Source organism: Python bivittatus, unplaced genomic scaffold, assembly GCF_059951505.1.
Source record: "Python bivittatus isolate LINGU-HERP-01145 unplaced genomic scaffold, Pbiv_v1 ctg000080_np1212, whole genome shotgun sequence".
NCBI lineage: Eukaryota > Metazoa > Chordata > Lepidosauria > Squamata > Pythonidae > Python > Python bivittatus.
The window spans coordinates 78,289,758-78,306,006 of record NW_028277035.1 but is presented as its reverse complement, the minus strand read 5'-3'; the positions used below and the strand labels follow the sequence as shown (position 1 = coordinate 78,306,006).

The 16,249-nt window shown below is 39.9% G+C and overlaps 1 protein-coding gene across 1 annotated transcript in view; it reads right to left on the bottom strand.

The window, feature by feature from the left end:
• Positions 1-16,249, bottom strand: part of SUCLG2 (succinate-CoA ligase GDP-forming subunit beta) — a 224,439-nt gene that overhangs the window by 149,363 nt on the left and 58,827 nt on the right. The gene's annotated exons all lie outside the window — the stretch shown is intronic.

Genomic DNA, 16,249 nt, shown 5'->3' with positions numbered 1-16,249 from the left:
AAAAGGAAGGTTTTGTTCTATAGAATTTCTTGTATTTTTTGTGATTTTTTTATGCAGCTCAGACCCCTCCCTTTTTTTTTGCCCAAATGGTAAGACTGATCATTGTTGTCTAAGTTTAGACATTAAATACATTATAATGGTAATTATGTAATTTTATCATGGCTATGGTTAATTATTTATTTAATGTTTCTATTGCTGCAGTCTTAAATTCCTGGCAATACACAAACATAGAACTTAAAATAGCCACTGTATAATGCTAAAAGATTCATGGTATAATAAACAATAATCAAAGTTGTCAACATTCAGCCTGAAACTAGAGCAACATACAAAAAATTCATATAATGCTATCATGTCATATTCTGACTGGATGTGTAAGAGGATGCAGGAATGATCACCAGAATATTTTTTTCTATTTTTTCTTCCTTTCATATCTCTCTTTTTAAAAACCCTGTGACTACACACTTTGTATGTATATTCATTTTATGCTATACTATGACTACTGTATATTACACATATTTATTGCACTTTCATCCTACTCTTCCTTCCCAAAGAAGTTCAAGGAAGGACTTTTCTATCTTGGCATTTCCTGTAGGCTGTATTTGCTACAATATCTGAAGGTATGCCATCTTCTAGAATGTGATAATTATGCAAGAAAGGAAGCTTACCTTAATTGGGCATTTCTCCCGGTCAGAAGAAATCGTTAAAAATACTTTAGGCAAATGAAATTATGTAGCAGTAGTACACAGTACAACCCAGTGTATGCCAGCATAAAAGTAAATTACACCAAGTTTAAATGAGTTTAAGTCAGTTTAGCACTGCCGCTCCTACAATCAAAACCAACTCACCATTTTACAAACTGAAAACCCAGGCTATAAACTACATTAGCGATTAGTACATACAGTGAAACCACACTCTAGCATGTATATGAAATGTGAACCCTTCCTTTTTTATTTGAACAAATAAAGATACAAAGTGAGACAAAACGATGAAGAATCTGAACAATTCAGAGACAAGTATGATGGCATGAACTTTCATGAAATGCAATCCATTGGATGTATCATGTGTTACATTGTATAGACAGACAGAAAAATTTTGGTTAAGGAACTAAAAACAGGGAGATTAGAGGAAATGAAATGAAGCTACTGCTCACTTAGATTCATTCACCTATGTTTTTCTCAGTTAGTAGGCAAAGGGGAGCTTACTGAGATCAGAATGTGTATTTCGAACCGGAGAAAACCTGCTAGACCACAAGCACACAGAATGGATTCAGAGCCTCTAGAACTGAACAGGATTTCTATCTTTCTCCTCTTTCCTGCTACACCCAGCAAAGGGAAGGAAGCCTATTCCTTCGGAGTCAGGCAATTTATTTCTTGATTTAATGTTTAGGCTGCCCAATTCCATCCTGACACTGGGCAGCATACAACGCGAGAAATTCAAAAACCTCAAACACATCAACTTGTTCTTTGCATGGGGTAGAAGATCCAGGATCCCATTCATTCCCTGTGAGCTCTATACAGCATAATTCAAATCCTGTTTTAACTGAGTGCAGTTCCCCACAGTAAAATATCACCTATCATATCAGAATACGTGATATCAAATATCTGGGGGGGTTACCCCACCTTTCTTGTTTTTATAAATAACTCAAGGCGGTGAACATACTTAATACCCCTTCCCTCTCCTATTTTCCCCACAACAACCACCCTGTGAGGTGAGCTGGGATGAGAGAGAGTGACTGGCCCAAAGTCACCCAGCTGGCTTTCATCCCTAAGGTGGGACTAGAACTCACTGTCTCCTGCTTTCTAGCCTGGCGCCTTAACTGCTAGACCAAACTTTCCTCAACAATAGCTTTCATTTCTGTAAGAAAATGGGCTGTCATTCATTGTTTCTGAAAGAGAGGTCCACGAATTCGGGATCCAACTCAGAATGAAGCCAAGTGATTTTATCCAACATATGCCTAGAACAGTCCTTGCGGTAACCCTGCAAGGGCTCACCCGTCTCCACCCCCATACCCAGGAGGGCTCTGGTTACCCGAAACAGGGCTGCTGGCCAGCCATCTGCAGATGCAATGAGAGTGGAGAAGTAAGCACGCTTCACCGCTCTCACTGCCACAAGGTAAGTCCTAATAAAGGCTCGTACCTGTCCTCGGTCGGCTTCATCCCTCATCTTCCTCCAGCAGCACTCTAGACATTTCTTGTGTCGTTTCACTTCCTGAGCCTGGCCATAAACCAAGGGGCCCTATGGGATCCATGATCACAGAGAGTCCACATAGATGCAATCCAATCCAAAGCTCTTGTTGCGTGCTCGTTCCGGGCCGCAACTAAGGCCTCAGCTGAATCGTGCACCAAAGCCTCAGGAATAACCCCAAGCGCCCACTGAAACCCTACTGGGTCCATCAGTCATCTAGCGTGGACCAATTGAATAGGCCTAACCTCCCTGCTGGATGCGGGGGGGCAGCTGCAGAGAACTTCAGGACCAAGAGGGAGTGATCTATCCATGACAAGAGACTGATGTTAATATCCTCTAACCCCAGATTGCCTGGCTGCTGCCCAAGACAAAGACCAGATCCAATGTATGAGCCTCCTCTGTGAGTTGGGTTGTCAATAAGCTGGACCAGGTCCATGCTGCTGCCGTGTTGGCCATGAACACCCAGGCTACCTCTGACTCTGGGCTCAGAAAAGGCAGGTTGAAGTCCCCCAGAACCATAAGCCTGGGGGAGCCATTGTCAGCTCTGCCACGGAGTCCAGGAGATTGGACAGGGCAAGCAGCAAGCCCAACTGATCCTTGCAACCCAACTTCACAAAGAAAGCCTCGCATCCAGCTATGTCCAGGGCAGCACCCCTAAAGGCCACTAGAGAGTCCTGAATAATGATAGCCACCCCTGCCCAGGAGTTGCAGCTGGTGCCACACTTGAAAGCCAGGAGGGCACACTTCTGAGAGAGGAACACCCCCCTCTGTGCCCAACCAGGTCTCGGTAATGCAGGCCAGGTCAGCTCTCTCATCCACAACCAGAATGTGGATGAGGTGAGCTTTATTGCAGGCTGACCTGGCACTAAGCAGCAGCAGCTGGAGTCCATGGCCTCCAAGGCTCCAGAGACCAGGTTTTGGGGCTGACACTGGTGTTAGCCACCGGATCTGCCTTCCACAAGAACGGCCCACCCCCTGCCTCCTGTCGTATCTCCCCATGCCTGTCACTACCTCAGTCCCACCCACTGCCCACTCCCCTCTGCCAAGGACATGGAGTTATTTTATATTCATGTGAACATTGATATAGTCTACCTTTATTTTATTTTACTTTGTTAAAAGGAAGCAGTATAACAAAGTTTTGAAAGTCATATCAACTTCTCAAATTTAACGTATTAAGCAAATGCCAAGACATCTTCATCTTTATAACCTATTCTTCTTTTTTAGGTGCAAATTAATTAGAAAAGTTCACTGTATACAGAAGTAATGGACTTTAAATATGCTTGCTGGGTACCTGGTGATAGAATCTTGGATAGACAGTTTGTCTTTTCATGCCTTTCCTATTTATCCATTCCTTGGTTTCTTTCTGTTTTATGTTATGGGTTTTATTAAGGCCTGAGTATGCATCTCCTCCAACAATGCTGGGCCCCTACCTAAGAGGTGTAGGGCCATGGGAGATGTGGTTGAAGAAGAACCAGACTGCTTTGGGGAGAAAGAACCCATTCCGTTATAATGGGTTCCTACGTACACCTTTTTATTTGCCCAGGGAATTTGGGAGAGGACAAGCAACCACTAGTCTTGTTGAATGCTAGGTGAGTCTCTAACAAACAAGACAACATTTATGGTAATAGATTATGATGCCAACCTAGCATATGTAATGAAAACCTGTCAGGTTGGAGCAAGGGTCCTATTCGGACTCATCTTCTGCCAATTGGGTATTCTGCATAGGAGAAGTATACAGGTAGTCTGCGCTAATTGCTTGCTTGTTCGGTGACCATTCAAAGTTACAATAGCACTCAAAAATGAGATTAACAACCGGTCATCAAACTTGTGGGCCATTGTGTTCCTAGAGTCAAGATTTGGGCACTTGGCAACCGGCATGTGTTTATGATGGTTGCAGCCTCCCGCAGTCACATGATTGCCATTTGCAACCTTCACAGCCAGCTTCCAACAAGCAGAATCAGCGAGGAAGTTGGCAGGAAACTGCAAATCCTGATCATATGACCATGGGATGCTGCCAAGCACCCAGATTGCAATCACATGACTGTGGGGGTGCTGGAACAGCCATAACTTTGAGGACTGGACATAACCACCACTTATGCAGCACCACCATAACTTCGAATGGTCGCTAAATGAGTTGTTAATCGAGGACCACGTGTACCTAAGATGCTCAGTGCATCATCTAATAATATTTATCTGAACCAGATTTATTATTTGTCTCTTGCAGAAGTGGATAAGGTCCTTGGATTAGTTTGTGTCACTATTTGCTTATTAGATCCTACCCTGTCTTGCCTTACAAGGGTCTCTAAAGACATTAACTTGCTAATACTATTATGCTTCTCTGAAGTAGGTGGAATTTCCTGCAACATAAAAGGAGGTGGTTGTGATGAGGCCTTTAGTAGAGAAATCAGCTTTGGGCCTGGGTAATTATTTAGTCAAACTTGAAGAAAAAGCTGTGCCGCTGCAGCTCCAAGAACTTTTAGAAACAGCTGTTCATCTACATCCTATGAAATCTGAATCTAGAACTGGATTTGATGCAGAGACAGTCTTGATTACCCTGATATCTAACCTATACCAGGAGAAAGACGGATGAAATACAATTCTGTTGATATTACTAGATCTCACTGGTTTTTGTTACCATTAACCACAGTTAATTAACCACTTCAATGAGCTGTAAGTTGAGGTGTTACTTGCAGAAGTTCTAGTTTTATTTCTTGGGGCATTGTGAGAAAGTGATTCTAACAGACATCTGTTCAGCCTCCTAGAAATTCAGCTCTACCTCTTCCCTGCGAGCTAAAGGATAGATATCTCAAGGGCTTCCACATGACTCCATATGGTAAAGGACTGGACAAAGGAGAACAAACAGAAGCAAAATTCAGAAGATGGAGTTCTTACTGATTCCAGGAACTGTACTCCAGGGTTCAGGTGATATGCTTCTTTTCGATGTTACTGTACTCCCCTTTAAGAAAGAGGTTCACATTTGGGGGTACAGAGAGGAACCTGCTTAACTAAATGGGTTCTTTCTCCCCACTGCAGTCTGCCTTTACTTCCATACATCCCATGAACTTATACCACTTGGACAGGGACACCAACATTATTGGAGGGGGCTGAAAGGCACCCAGGTCTCAATAATCATGCAGTCACAAAAACCATCCTGTAATATTAAAAAGAAAGAAGCCTATGAAAAGGAGAGGAAATAAACAATAAAAGGGCAAATGGATACCAGGCATCTCCAGGAGAAAGCAGGTTCTGTGGGATCAGGATCTTAGCTTTTCTCTAGAATTACTCACGTGTTAATTACAGAGCTACAAATAACGGAGCTTTGAGACACTGTTTTGGAAGTTGGATGCCTCTTCTCTGCCCTGAAAGAGCAGAGGGAGCATATGCTTACCAATGGACAAGAGACAGCTCCTGAGCCTCAAAGTGATTACGGCTGGATAGAAATGCAATCAACCAATCAATAAACAAACAAGGGTATGATGATAATCTCTTCTCTGGTGTGGGAATACAGGGACAGTGGCAGGCAGGGAAATTATATTCATGGTCCCAGATAAATGTTTTTCATAGGCATTCAGGAGAAACCAAATGTTTTGTCCAGCAAAATAGATCAAGTTGCATGAAATCACATACCAAATTGGTATCAGCACAGATTAGTATCTGACACTCATCTGCATGTGACTGACCGCAGTTATAAATATAAGATTAATAGATTTATTAATGGGCTAATAAATCTAATGTGAATACATGATTTTCAGGCCAGTCTCTACGAAGCCAGCATGTAACATGAGAACAAAAAGAAAAAAAAAGATAAAGGTATGGAAATAACACAAAATATGATTTCTCAACCATGACTGTAATTTTACATCTTGTCTGTGTATTTCAGGGACATTTAAGTGACAGCAAAATGGATGTCAAAACAAACTGTCAACCCTAGCACATTTCATGCTATTGAGAAAATTCTGAGTCAAGCCCCACAGGCGCTGACAGCAAGAAGGCAGTCACACAGCAACACAGTTAAAAAACAAACTAGAATACAAGGTGGTCGTTGTAGGGAAAAATAGGAGGCAGGAATGTTATGTATGCTGACTGGAGATACACAAAATAAAGGCAGGATATAAATCTAATAACAACAACCACAACACAAATGTTGGCAGGTACTTCATGATGTCATCACATAAACGATTTAAATAAGTACTTGAGTCACAATGTCTTATGCAAGTCCAAAGTTATATCATTTGTGTGACGTCCTGATACAGAAGTCATCTTTTGACTCCCCTTGCAGATGCCCATATCTCAATATCCATTTTTTCTTCCTTACTTTAGTATGTTTCTCCTGATACAACGGCCAAAAGTCATATTGATGGCAGTGAGATGCAACTGTAATAAATAAATACGTAACGTTAGACCTGTCTGTCTCAGATATTTGCTTAGGAAGGATATCCAGCAAAGGCCAGTGCAGCCGTGATTTAAAGGTTAAAATGTTATAATACTGCTGGGGATATTCAGGTCCTAAATTCTGCTCAACTGTGAAGCTTCCAGGTAACTCTTGGCGAGCCAGTCTCTTTCACCCCACCTATAAACTGCTGGTGTTACAAGGATAAGGGGGAGATCACAACAGCAATTCTAAGGTCCTTCTGAAAGGGTGGACACAACCAACAAAATTAATGTTATGACATACCACGTATACAGCATCATCACTAGGCTTCCCTGCACTCCATAGCTATTGCTATAGTCATGGAGTGCAGTGGAAACTCTCATTATACCGTACGCATATCACTGCAATAAAAGGATCTGGCCCAGAGAGCATCACAAGTAAAAAGTTCAGCACAAAAAAATGGGGCTGGTTTATACCGATTCCATCTGAGAACTATGAACGACCTAAACTTTATTTGTTATACTGTTATTAATAGAAAAAGATGCCCCTTACAAGTAATACTGCATTTTTTAAAAATAGAAGCCCATAATATATTCTCAATTGCACAGGTTATTATTTTTATTATAACTGCTGAAGAATGGCAATATGCATCATGAAAAATTAGTAATAAATAAAACAAAATTACTCTTGAAGCCGTGGTTCATGCACTAGGATTTGGATTTCTATCATTTTTGTACATTTGGAACTGTGTTATCCGAAGAAAAAAAAGATCAAACCAACTCTATAATGATGGTGATGACTTTAAGCCTATCCAGGATGAAAGAATGAGCTTTACGACATATGCTAACAGTGAAATTCAGCACTCATTTCTAACAATATTTGGTTTGTGTTTTTGCCTCCATTTCTACTTCCAGCTGGCAACTTTAGTAATTTGATCAGAAATCCAACTCAGGGAACAGTAACTCAGCACAACATTAGTGTCAAACATCTGAAATGAGATTTTGATTTGCTAGCCCCCTATCCATTACTCACATTACTATAAATCTATTTGCTTCAAAGACATTTAGTGGCAAAGAAGGGTTATAAAATAACTAAAGGTGTGTGGCAGCTTGAACTCACTTGCTCCCTCAGTGAAACTTTCTAAAAGTTTAGATGGATTCCTTTAAATCACTTTCAGCAACAAAGAGAGGGAATTAAGGAGGTGATTACTTAGTTCATCAACTTCCCTACCCCCTTATTTTCATGGCTGCCTGCTTATTTATTTGTTTTATTTATTTATGTGGTTTATATCCTGCCTTTTCTTCAGGAACTCAAATCAGTGTATGTCATATTCCTCCTGCAGCTTTTCCAAGAATCTTGTGAAATGGATTGAGCTGAGAAAGAGAGATTGGCCCCAAGTCATTCACTGAGCATCCATGACTGAGGGTGGACTTGAATTTGGGTTTCCCCAATCCAATATAAACTAGTACACCAATGTGACTTGTTCAGAAACAAAACATTGCTTACTACTCAAAGCTCTTCTGTAAAAAAACAGCAGCAGCAAAAGAACAACCACCATTATGAAGGCCTAGCTGCTAGCCAAATCTAGCTGATCTTAGCAGCAGACAACTCTGGTTAGTATTTGGATGAGGGTCTGCCTACAAATCTAAGGGCTGCAGGCTAGACTTGAAGCTGACCCACCTCCCCCTCAAGGCCATTTTTGGCCATTGCTGGAAAGCGGTAAGTAAATAAATAACTGCATTGATACAGTCACCAAAAACAGAGTTGGACTTAAGGGTGCTCTTACTGTTACCTAGATGAGTGAGAGCCATGCTTGAAAATCACATACAAAATCTCTGCTTAGCTTATATATTTAGTAGGTGATCTTAGGCAAACCTCTCCCTCTCTCTTTTAGTTCCACATGTGAAAAATTAGCCAAGATAAATATATTGATCATATAATATCACAGAATCTAGAACATAGTTAAACTCTTAACTTAGTTAAAGAAAGGTCTATCTTGAACATTTATTCATCCTGGAATAGTGTAAACATTCAGGAAAGGCCCAGCAGCTGTAAATTCCTTTACTCAAAAAACGTGGTGGTATGGAGAATTAACACTGTATTAATTGATAAAAAAAAAAAAATCTTCCTTCTGATCCAGGTGCAAAAGCAAAGATGGTGGTAAATGAGCCATATTAAGGAAGAACCGTATGTCAATGATAATTAACAGGTACCAAGATTAATTATTTAGAGGGTGTGGTGGAAAGGAAAGCACTCTTTTCTACCTATTCAGTTTCCCTTACTGCCTTTAGCTCAGCTTCAACTGTCCTGTAAGTAATATGGAATTCATTATCAAAAAGTTTATCCATGAAACCACCATTCCAACATATAGAAGTCTGTTGGATCAGGGTTTCTTTTCAAGAAAGTCTGAGGGTGCACTGATGGAATTCTCTACCTACTTCAATGAAATATATTGTTCAGAGTGTGCATGTATGTGTGGTGGACATAGGCCTATAGGAGGAAGCAATAGACAGGAGATGTTGCCTCTTCATACAGAAACCGTACTCTGCTTCTACCGCTCTTTTGGTGGGATACAAAAACAATTCTTCTTGCGGGGGCAGATGAATTACCTACATTGCACTGCAGGTCACCTCCGTTAAAATTGGCTGTTCTGACCTGTTTAACAGCTGCAACCTGCACTGCAATGCAACACAGAGAAAATGATCCAGTCCTCTTGTTCTCTCAGCCTTGCAAGGTAGTCCAGACAAGAAGGACATCCAGAAGTACTAGCTCTATCTTTATTGTAAGGCTACATTAACAGAATCTTGCATGTCTGAAAGTACATCTCTCTGCCCTCACTTTTACAGTCCAAGAAACTAGGGAACGTCCCTTCTGAGACATTTGCCACTTCCCCATTCCTTCTGCGGGCTCAGCTGCCTCTTATCTGGCCACTGCCTAATCTGTGGCTCTTCCTCCTGTCTCCAAAGGTCATTCTCACATAACATTACACTTCCCTAGAAAAACATGGAGAACAACCCCTCCACTGGCAAGACAAAATTAGACTATACTTTGGTCAGTCAGGAATTTAGAATGCTTTCGGTTGAAACATTTAACATGTCTTCAATTACTACTTTAAGGGGATGAAGCTTGGCAATGTGAACAGCCAAAGCACAAAGCATAGCAGCTCTACTTTTGGACTGGCAAGGGCTTTATCCAGAGTTCAGAGAATCCCTCAGTGGTGGTTAAAAAATGCTTTCATCGTACAGGGAGTGCTTCTTTGGGGAAGCATACAAGGAATGTCTCCTCTTTTACTACCAACTTACAACTCTATATGTTTTCAGCCCAGCCCAGCACATCACTGCACCTATACTTACAAATAAATGGTAGCATTTGCACTTGAAGGGGAATTTTGGGAAAATGCTCCTAACACAAATACATCTTCCCCCCCAAAATAAAGGGCTAACTTAGCAATAAATCAACCCTCAACTGAAGGAGAAAATATGACATCAAATTAGGCAAGTAAAATTACCTCCTCCCCAAATACACTTTCCCAAGGAAACTAAACTGTCAGCTCAACCATAAAACATTTAGAAGACCAAGGAATGCTGATAGGCTGGGAAAAGACACTAGAAGGCAAACAGAGTTCTGGAAAACAAGGACAGTATAAGATATAGTAACTCCCTAGAAAGGGACGGAGTTCATGAAATACTACCTCTTTGTTCTTTCAAACCCTCTATGAACTCATAGTTATGCCCTAATTGCCTCACTGACCTCATATAGATAGATGAAATGCTATAGCCAATCAAATATGTTGCTGTTGTAACCAAAATTTGCATACATCTACAAAGAGGGCCTGCAAGCCCCCCTCCTCCCCTTTTTTAATTTATCTTTGCCTCCAGTGCTGATCAATAAATCAATGTTTTCTTCACTGGAGGTGTGCTAGTCTCTGGTTTAAACAAACTTAAAAGTTCACTCACAAAGAAGCTCCATATAAGATTTAAGAAGAGGGGCTAAGAAAAAGAGAATCTGAAATATGTTCCCATGCCACAAGGAAATATTTGAAGGCAGCCCTAGCCAGAGAAAGGGCTGGGCTCAGCAAGATGAAGTGAAAAAAGGAAAAGTGATCTTGTTCTGTTTGCAGAAAACAGTTACCAAAATTTAGCAACAGTGAAAGCATATTCAACTAACAAATGTGGTTGTGTTTATTTAGAATGAGTGGTACTTACTTAACTGATGCTGATATTTTTAGATTGTTACATTCATCCCATCTGTTCTCTCTTTTTTGTCTCATATCTAACAATACAGTCCATGAAAATATTAAAAAATTATTTTGATTGTCCACAGATCACTTTCAGAAACAGGTCCTCAAATACCTTGGTTTATTATTCCATGTTAAAAACAGATATAAAAAGGTGAATTTCCTATATTTTTCTGAGCTCCCTCATTAAGGAGATTAATCATAATAGATAACTTTCTAGAATGTACAACAAGTGCTTTTTTACAGCCTCTTGACTTGGAACATATAATTACTTAATATTGACTCATCAGCAATGCTTTTTGTACATTAGCTTCATCGGAGAGTTGTTTAACCCAAACATCCTCTGAGTTCAATCTTTTACTAAACCCTCTTTAAAGACAAGCATTTTCTAGGCATCTATTATGCTTCATCTGATGGAAAAAATAACCAGATCCACTAAATTTGTTTATAAATAATTTTATGCTTTTTCCCCTTTTATAATTTTAGTGAGTTTTTGGTGTTTAAAACCATTCATTAAGAAATGTATTAAACAGGGCATTATAATATTGTCACTGACTTCAATTACTATCTAAAGTGTTATTACAAATAGTCCTTGCTTAACATCCACAATTGGGTCCAAAATTTAGGTCACTAAGCAATGTGGTTGCTAAGCAAATCATCATGTGACCAGACCTGATTTTAACAACCTTTTTTGCAGTGTTCATTAAGCGAATCATGTAGTCATTAAGTAAATCACGTGGTTCCCCACTGATTTTGTTTGCCAGAAGACCACTGGGAAGGTTGCAAATGGCGACTGTGTGACCCCGGGACTGCAACCATCATAAGTATGAGCTGGTTGCCAAGTACCTGAATTGCGATCACGTGACCACTGGGGTGCTGTGATGGCTGTAACTTCAGGCACTGGTCACAAGTCACATTTTTAGCGCCGCTGTAACTTCAAACAGTTGCTAAACTAATGGTCATTAAGCGAGGACTACCTGTATTTAATTACTATCCAATTATTATCCACCAAACTGATAGGCGTTTTCAACAGAACTGTTTTACAGTTGTGTCACTAAACCAACATGAGAAGATAAGGAATGTCATAATACTCTTACGCTTTTCAGATTAGTATGTTTCACTTTCCTGTTTGATTTTTCCCATTAGTCCCTTCTTAATGCTATGGCACAGAATTGTATCAGCTGAAACTAGAAAGACATTTGAAACTCTGTTTTAAAACGAGCTATTAGTTAGCTGGTAAGTATACAATGAGAATACAAAGAGTTGGGGAAAATAAAACATTAAAAATGAGCGGAGCATGAACATCCAAGAATAAAGATAAAAACAAGGTACACTCCCCACCTCTTCAACTTAAAAGACTGAAAACTATACACCTGCAGTAAACCTCTTGAGATCCAGTGACAATGTGACGCTTTCTCTCATCTGAATTAACAAAGGCTCCAGAAGCCAGTATTGTCAAGAGTAAAAACAGCATAAGAAAAAGATGATGACAAGATACAAGGCATAAATAATGCAAAGCTTGCCATAAAGTGATGATTTGGAAAGGTTTTGTTACTGCAAATTTATTATCTATTGACTGGAATTAACTTAATGGGAAAAATTCTCATTTGGGGCTATGCAAATGCTGCCATCCTTTTAATTAACTCCAGGTTTGATTTTGGAAGTTCCTCATTGATATATATATATATAAAAATTTGTGTATGCAAACTATATTCAATATATTGCATACTATATTCAATATAATTCAACTATATTGGCCTCTATAGGAAAATACGTATTTCTGCATGGGTATTATAGTTAACTTCCAACAGTTCATCCTGTAAGTTGACAACTCCAGTCTTAATAGTACAAAGGTCAGCTTTAAAATCCTAAACATTTCCTTCCATCTTTTTCCACAATATTCATGAATACTGTTAACATTCAATTTCTGTGAGTACTTTATTATTTAGAATTTGCCTTTCTTCCCTTCTGGAAGCTAGAAACCAATAACTATACTGACAATTTGATACATGTACAATCCAGATGTAACAATACATATCAAAGAATACATCAAATTTTATTCGAAGTTCAGGGGTTGATGAAGGGTAGGGTGGCTGCTATTTATGTAATACTGTATGCTCATGGCATTGTGTTCTACAGTGGGCCAAATAATAAGGATACCAACTATTTGGAAATAAGATATAAAAATATGTTGATTCAATGGACTAAGTAGACAGCTATTTAACAATTTTGCAATATGCTCTTTAGACTAAGTTTGAAGCTTCATCCCATTATATAATTCAACTGAAAGGACTCTGCTAACTTAGTCAAGAAAGGCAGCAATTCATTAGCCCCTTTAACTCTCTTTACAGTAAAAAATGAAGAATTTTAAACCATCTATTGTGTATTTGATTATCTTAAATAATATGAACAATAATCTCACTGCAGCTGATGGGGATGTGCATTCGGAAATGAAATACATGAAACAATTAAGTTCAATCAATGAATTGTACTGTACACATTTATGTTCACTATCATATGATTTACCAACCTTGGCTTGAAAGTTAATAATTGTGAGTAGAATAGAGCATCTTCTAAGAAGGACTTGCAAACTCCCACCCAGCCTTTGCTGCAGCCCCAGCTGTCCCATGCAAAGCAGAACAAGTAACAGGCGGATGATGAGGGTATGACATAGGAAGAACAGAGGGGTCAGAACCTACCTGTGGGCACCTTTCACACTGAACCTCTCTAAACCATAATATGCCATCATTTGCCTACTTTTTTTTTCTCTAAAGCAACACGTATACTTGCATATGTGTGTGCGTGTATGAGTGTATTTTGTGTGTGTGTGTGTGTGTGTATACACTCTTGTAATCATAACCATAATCAATGACAATATCATTAATAAACCATGAAATGTCAAACTGTAAGAACGTTACTCAATCCACAGATTCATCCTTTTTTATTATAACAGGTACAGTGGGGCAAAAAAGTATTTAGTCAGCCACCAATTGTATAAGTTCTCCCACTTAAAAAGATGAGAGAGGCCTGTAATTTTCATCATAGGTATACCTCAACTATGAGAGACAAAATGGGGAAAAAAATCCAGAAAATCACATTGTCTGATTTTTAAAGAATTTATTTGCAAATCATGGTGGAAAATAAGTATTTGGGCACCTACAAACAAGCAAGATGTCTGGCTCTCACAGACCTGTAACTACTTCTTTAAGAGGCTCCTCTGTCTTCCACTCGTTACCTGTAGTAATGGCACCTGTTTGACCTTGTTGTCAGTATAAAAGACACCTGTCCACAACCTCAAACATTCACACTCCAAACTCCACTATGGCCAAGACCAAAGAGCTGTCGAAGGACACCAGAAACAAAATTGTAGACCTGCACCAGGCTGGGAAGACTGAATCTGCAATAGGCAAGTAGCTTGGTGTGAAGAAATCAACTGTGAGAGCAATAATTAGAAAATGGAAGACATACAAGACAACTGATAATCTCCCTTGATCTGGGGCTACATGCAAGATCTCACCCTGTGGGGTCAAAATGATCACAAGAACGGTGAGCAAAAATCCCAGAACCACATGGGGGGACCTAGTGAATGATCTGCAGAGAGCTGGGACCAAAGTAACAAAGGCTACCATCAGTAACACACTACGCTGCCAGGGACTCAAATCCTGCAGTGCCAGATGTGTCCGTGTTGCCCAGCGACAGCCCCAAAACATCACTGCTCTAGAGGAGATCTGCATGGAGGAATGGGCCAAAATACCAGCAACAGTGTGTGAAAACCTTGTGAAGACTTACAGAAAACGTTTGACCTCTGTCATTGCCAACAAAGGATATATAACAAAGTATTGAGATGAACTTTTGATATTGACCAAATACTTATTTTCCACCATGATTTGCAAATAAATTCTTTAAAAATCAGACAGTGTGATTTTCTGGATTTTTTCCCCCATTTTGTCTCTCATAGTTGAGGTATACCTATGATGAAAATTACAGGCCTCTCTCATCTTTTTAAGTGGGAGAACTTGCCCAATTGGTGGCTGACTAAATACTTTTGTGCCCCACTGAATATATGATTGGTTTTCTTTTCTGTCCTATTTATAACTCCTTTACTTATTAAGTCGTATCGTATCTCAAGTTGAAAGCAATCAGTGGGCACGCTACAAGAGCTTCTCTGAGCTCAGCAGTCATTAAAGGGAACTGATGAGAGAAGAAAAGCGAGAGATTAAACATGTAAGGTTCAGAGCCTCACACAAGAGCATTCTCATTTAATCTGCTGAAGTGGCACATATGATATTATTCTACCTTTTATCACTGTAATTTGAAGAATGACTAGTAAAACAACTTTCAGATATGGAAGAGTAAGTTTGTGTATGAGAACCTAGATCACTAATTTAGAATATCTATTTCTCACAGTTAAGCATGCATAACATGTCAAACTACGCATTACATTAAATGCAAATGGTATAGCTGACTCTTTGATTTTTACTGTAAAATAAGCAGTGTGACTCAGACAATCACATGAGAAGTGATTTAAGCTCCTCCATTACAGTTGCTTTCTGCTGTTGTTCTCCCCTAGACTATTTGTGTGCATTTGGGTATGCATGGGCACACGTATGAATTAATCGGTATGGGTGTATATTTACATATGTAACATATGCATGTGCATAGAATCATTGTAGCTGAGCTTCTGCATAATTCTGTTCCATTTCTTTATCCACCATTTTCTGGGTTTTTTTCCCCTTTACATAGTAAACAATATTGAGTACTGATCACCTCCTAACTGGATTATGATACTGCACTCTATATAGGGCTGCCCTTGAAGAGCATTCAGAAGCTGCAGCTGGTCCAGAATGCAGCACCACAGGCAGTTTTTGGTGTTTCTCGTTCCACTCACGTAACATTGCTGCTCTCTGAGCTGCACTGGCTCCAGTAGGTTTCCAGGTGCAATTCAAGATGCTGGTCATCACATATAAAGCCCTCCATGGCATGGGGCCAAGGTACTTGCAGGACTGCCTTTCTCCTACTGTTTCGGTTTGCCCCAGCAGATCTAGCAAAGCGGGCGTGCTCTGGGTCCCATCTATCAAACAATGCCATCTTGTGAGATCCTGGAGTCACGCCTTCTCAGTGGCAGCACCTGCCCTGTGGAACAGCATCCCCCTGGGGATTGAGGTGCCCCCAACCCTATTAGCCTTTCGCAAGGCACTGAAGACTTGGCTGTTTCCCCGGACCTTTGGATCAGCTGAGTAGATGAGCTCCACTGTTATCAATGTATCTGGAGTTACTGTTTATCTCTGGGCACTCAGGGTTGATTTTGTAGGTTTGTTTCTGCTTTAATCCTTATCAGTTACCCAGAGTCACTTGTCACTAAGATAGGCAGCTATACAAATCACACCATATAAATAAATAAAATCATAGTGAACACTTTTTGTAGCGAGAGGTCCTTTGTGGTGTGTTTTTCTCAA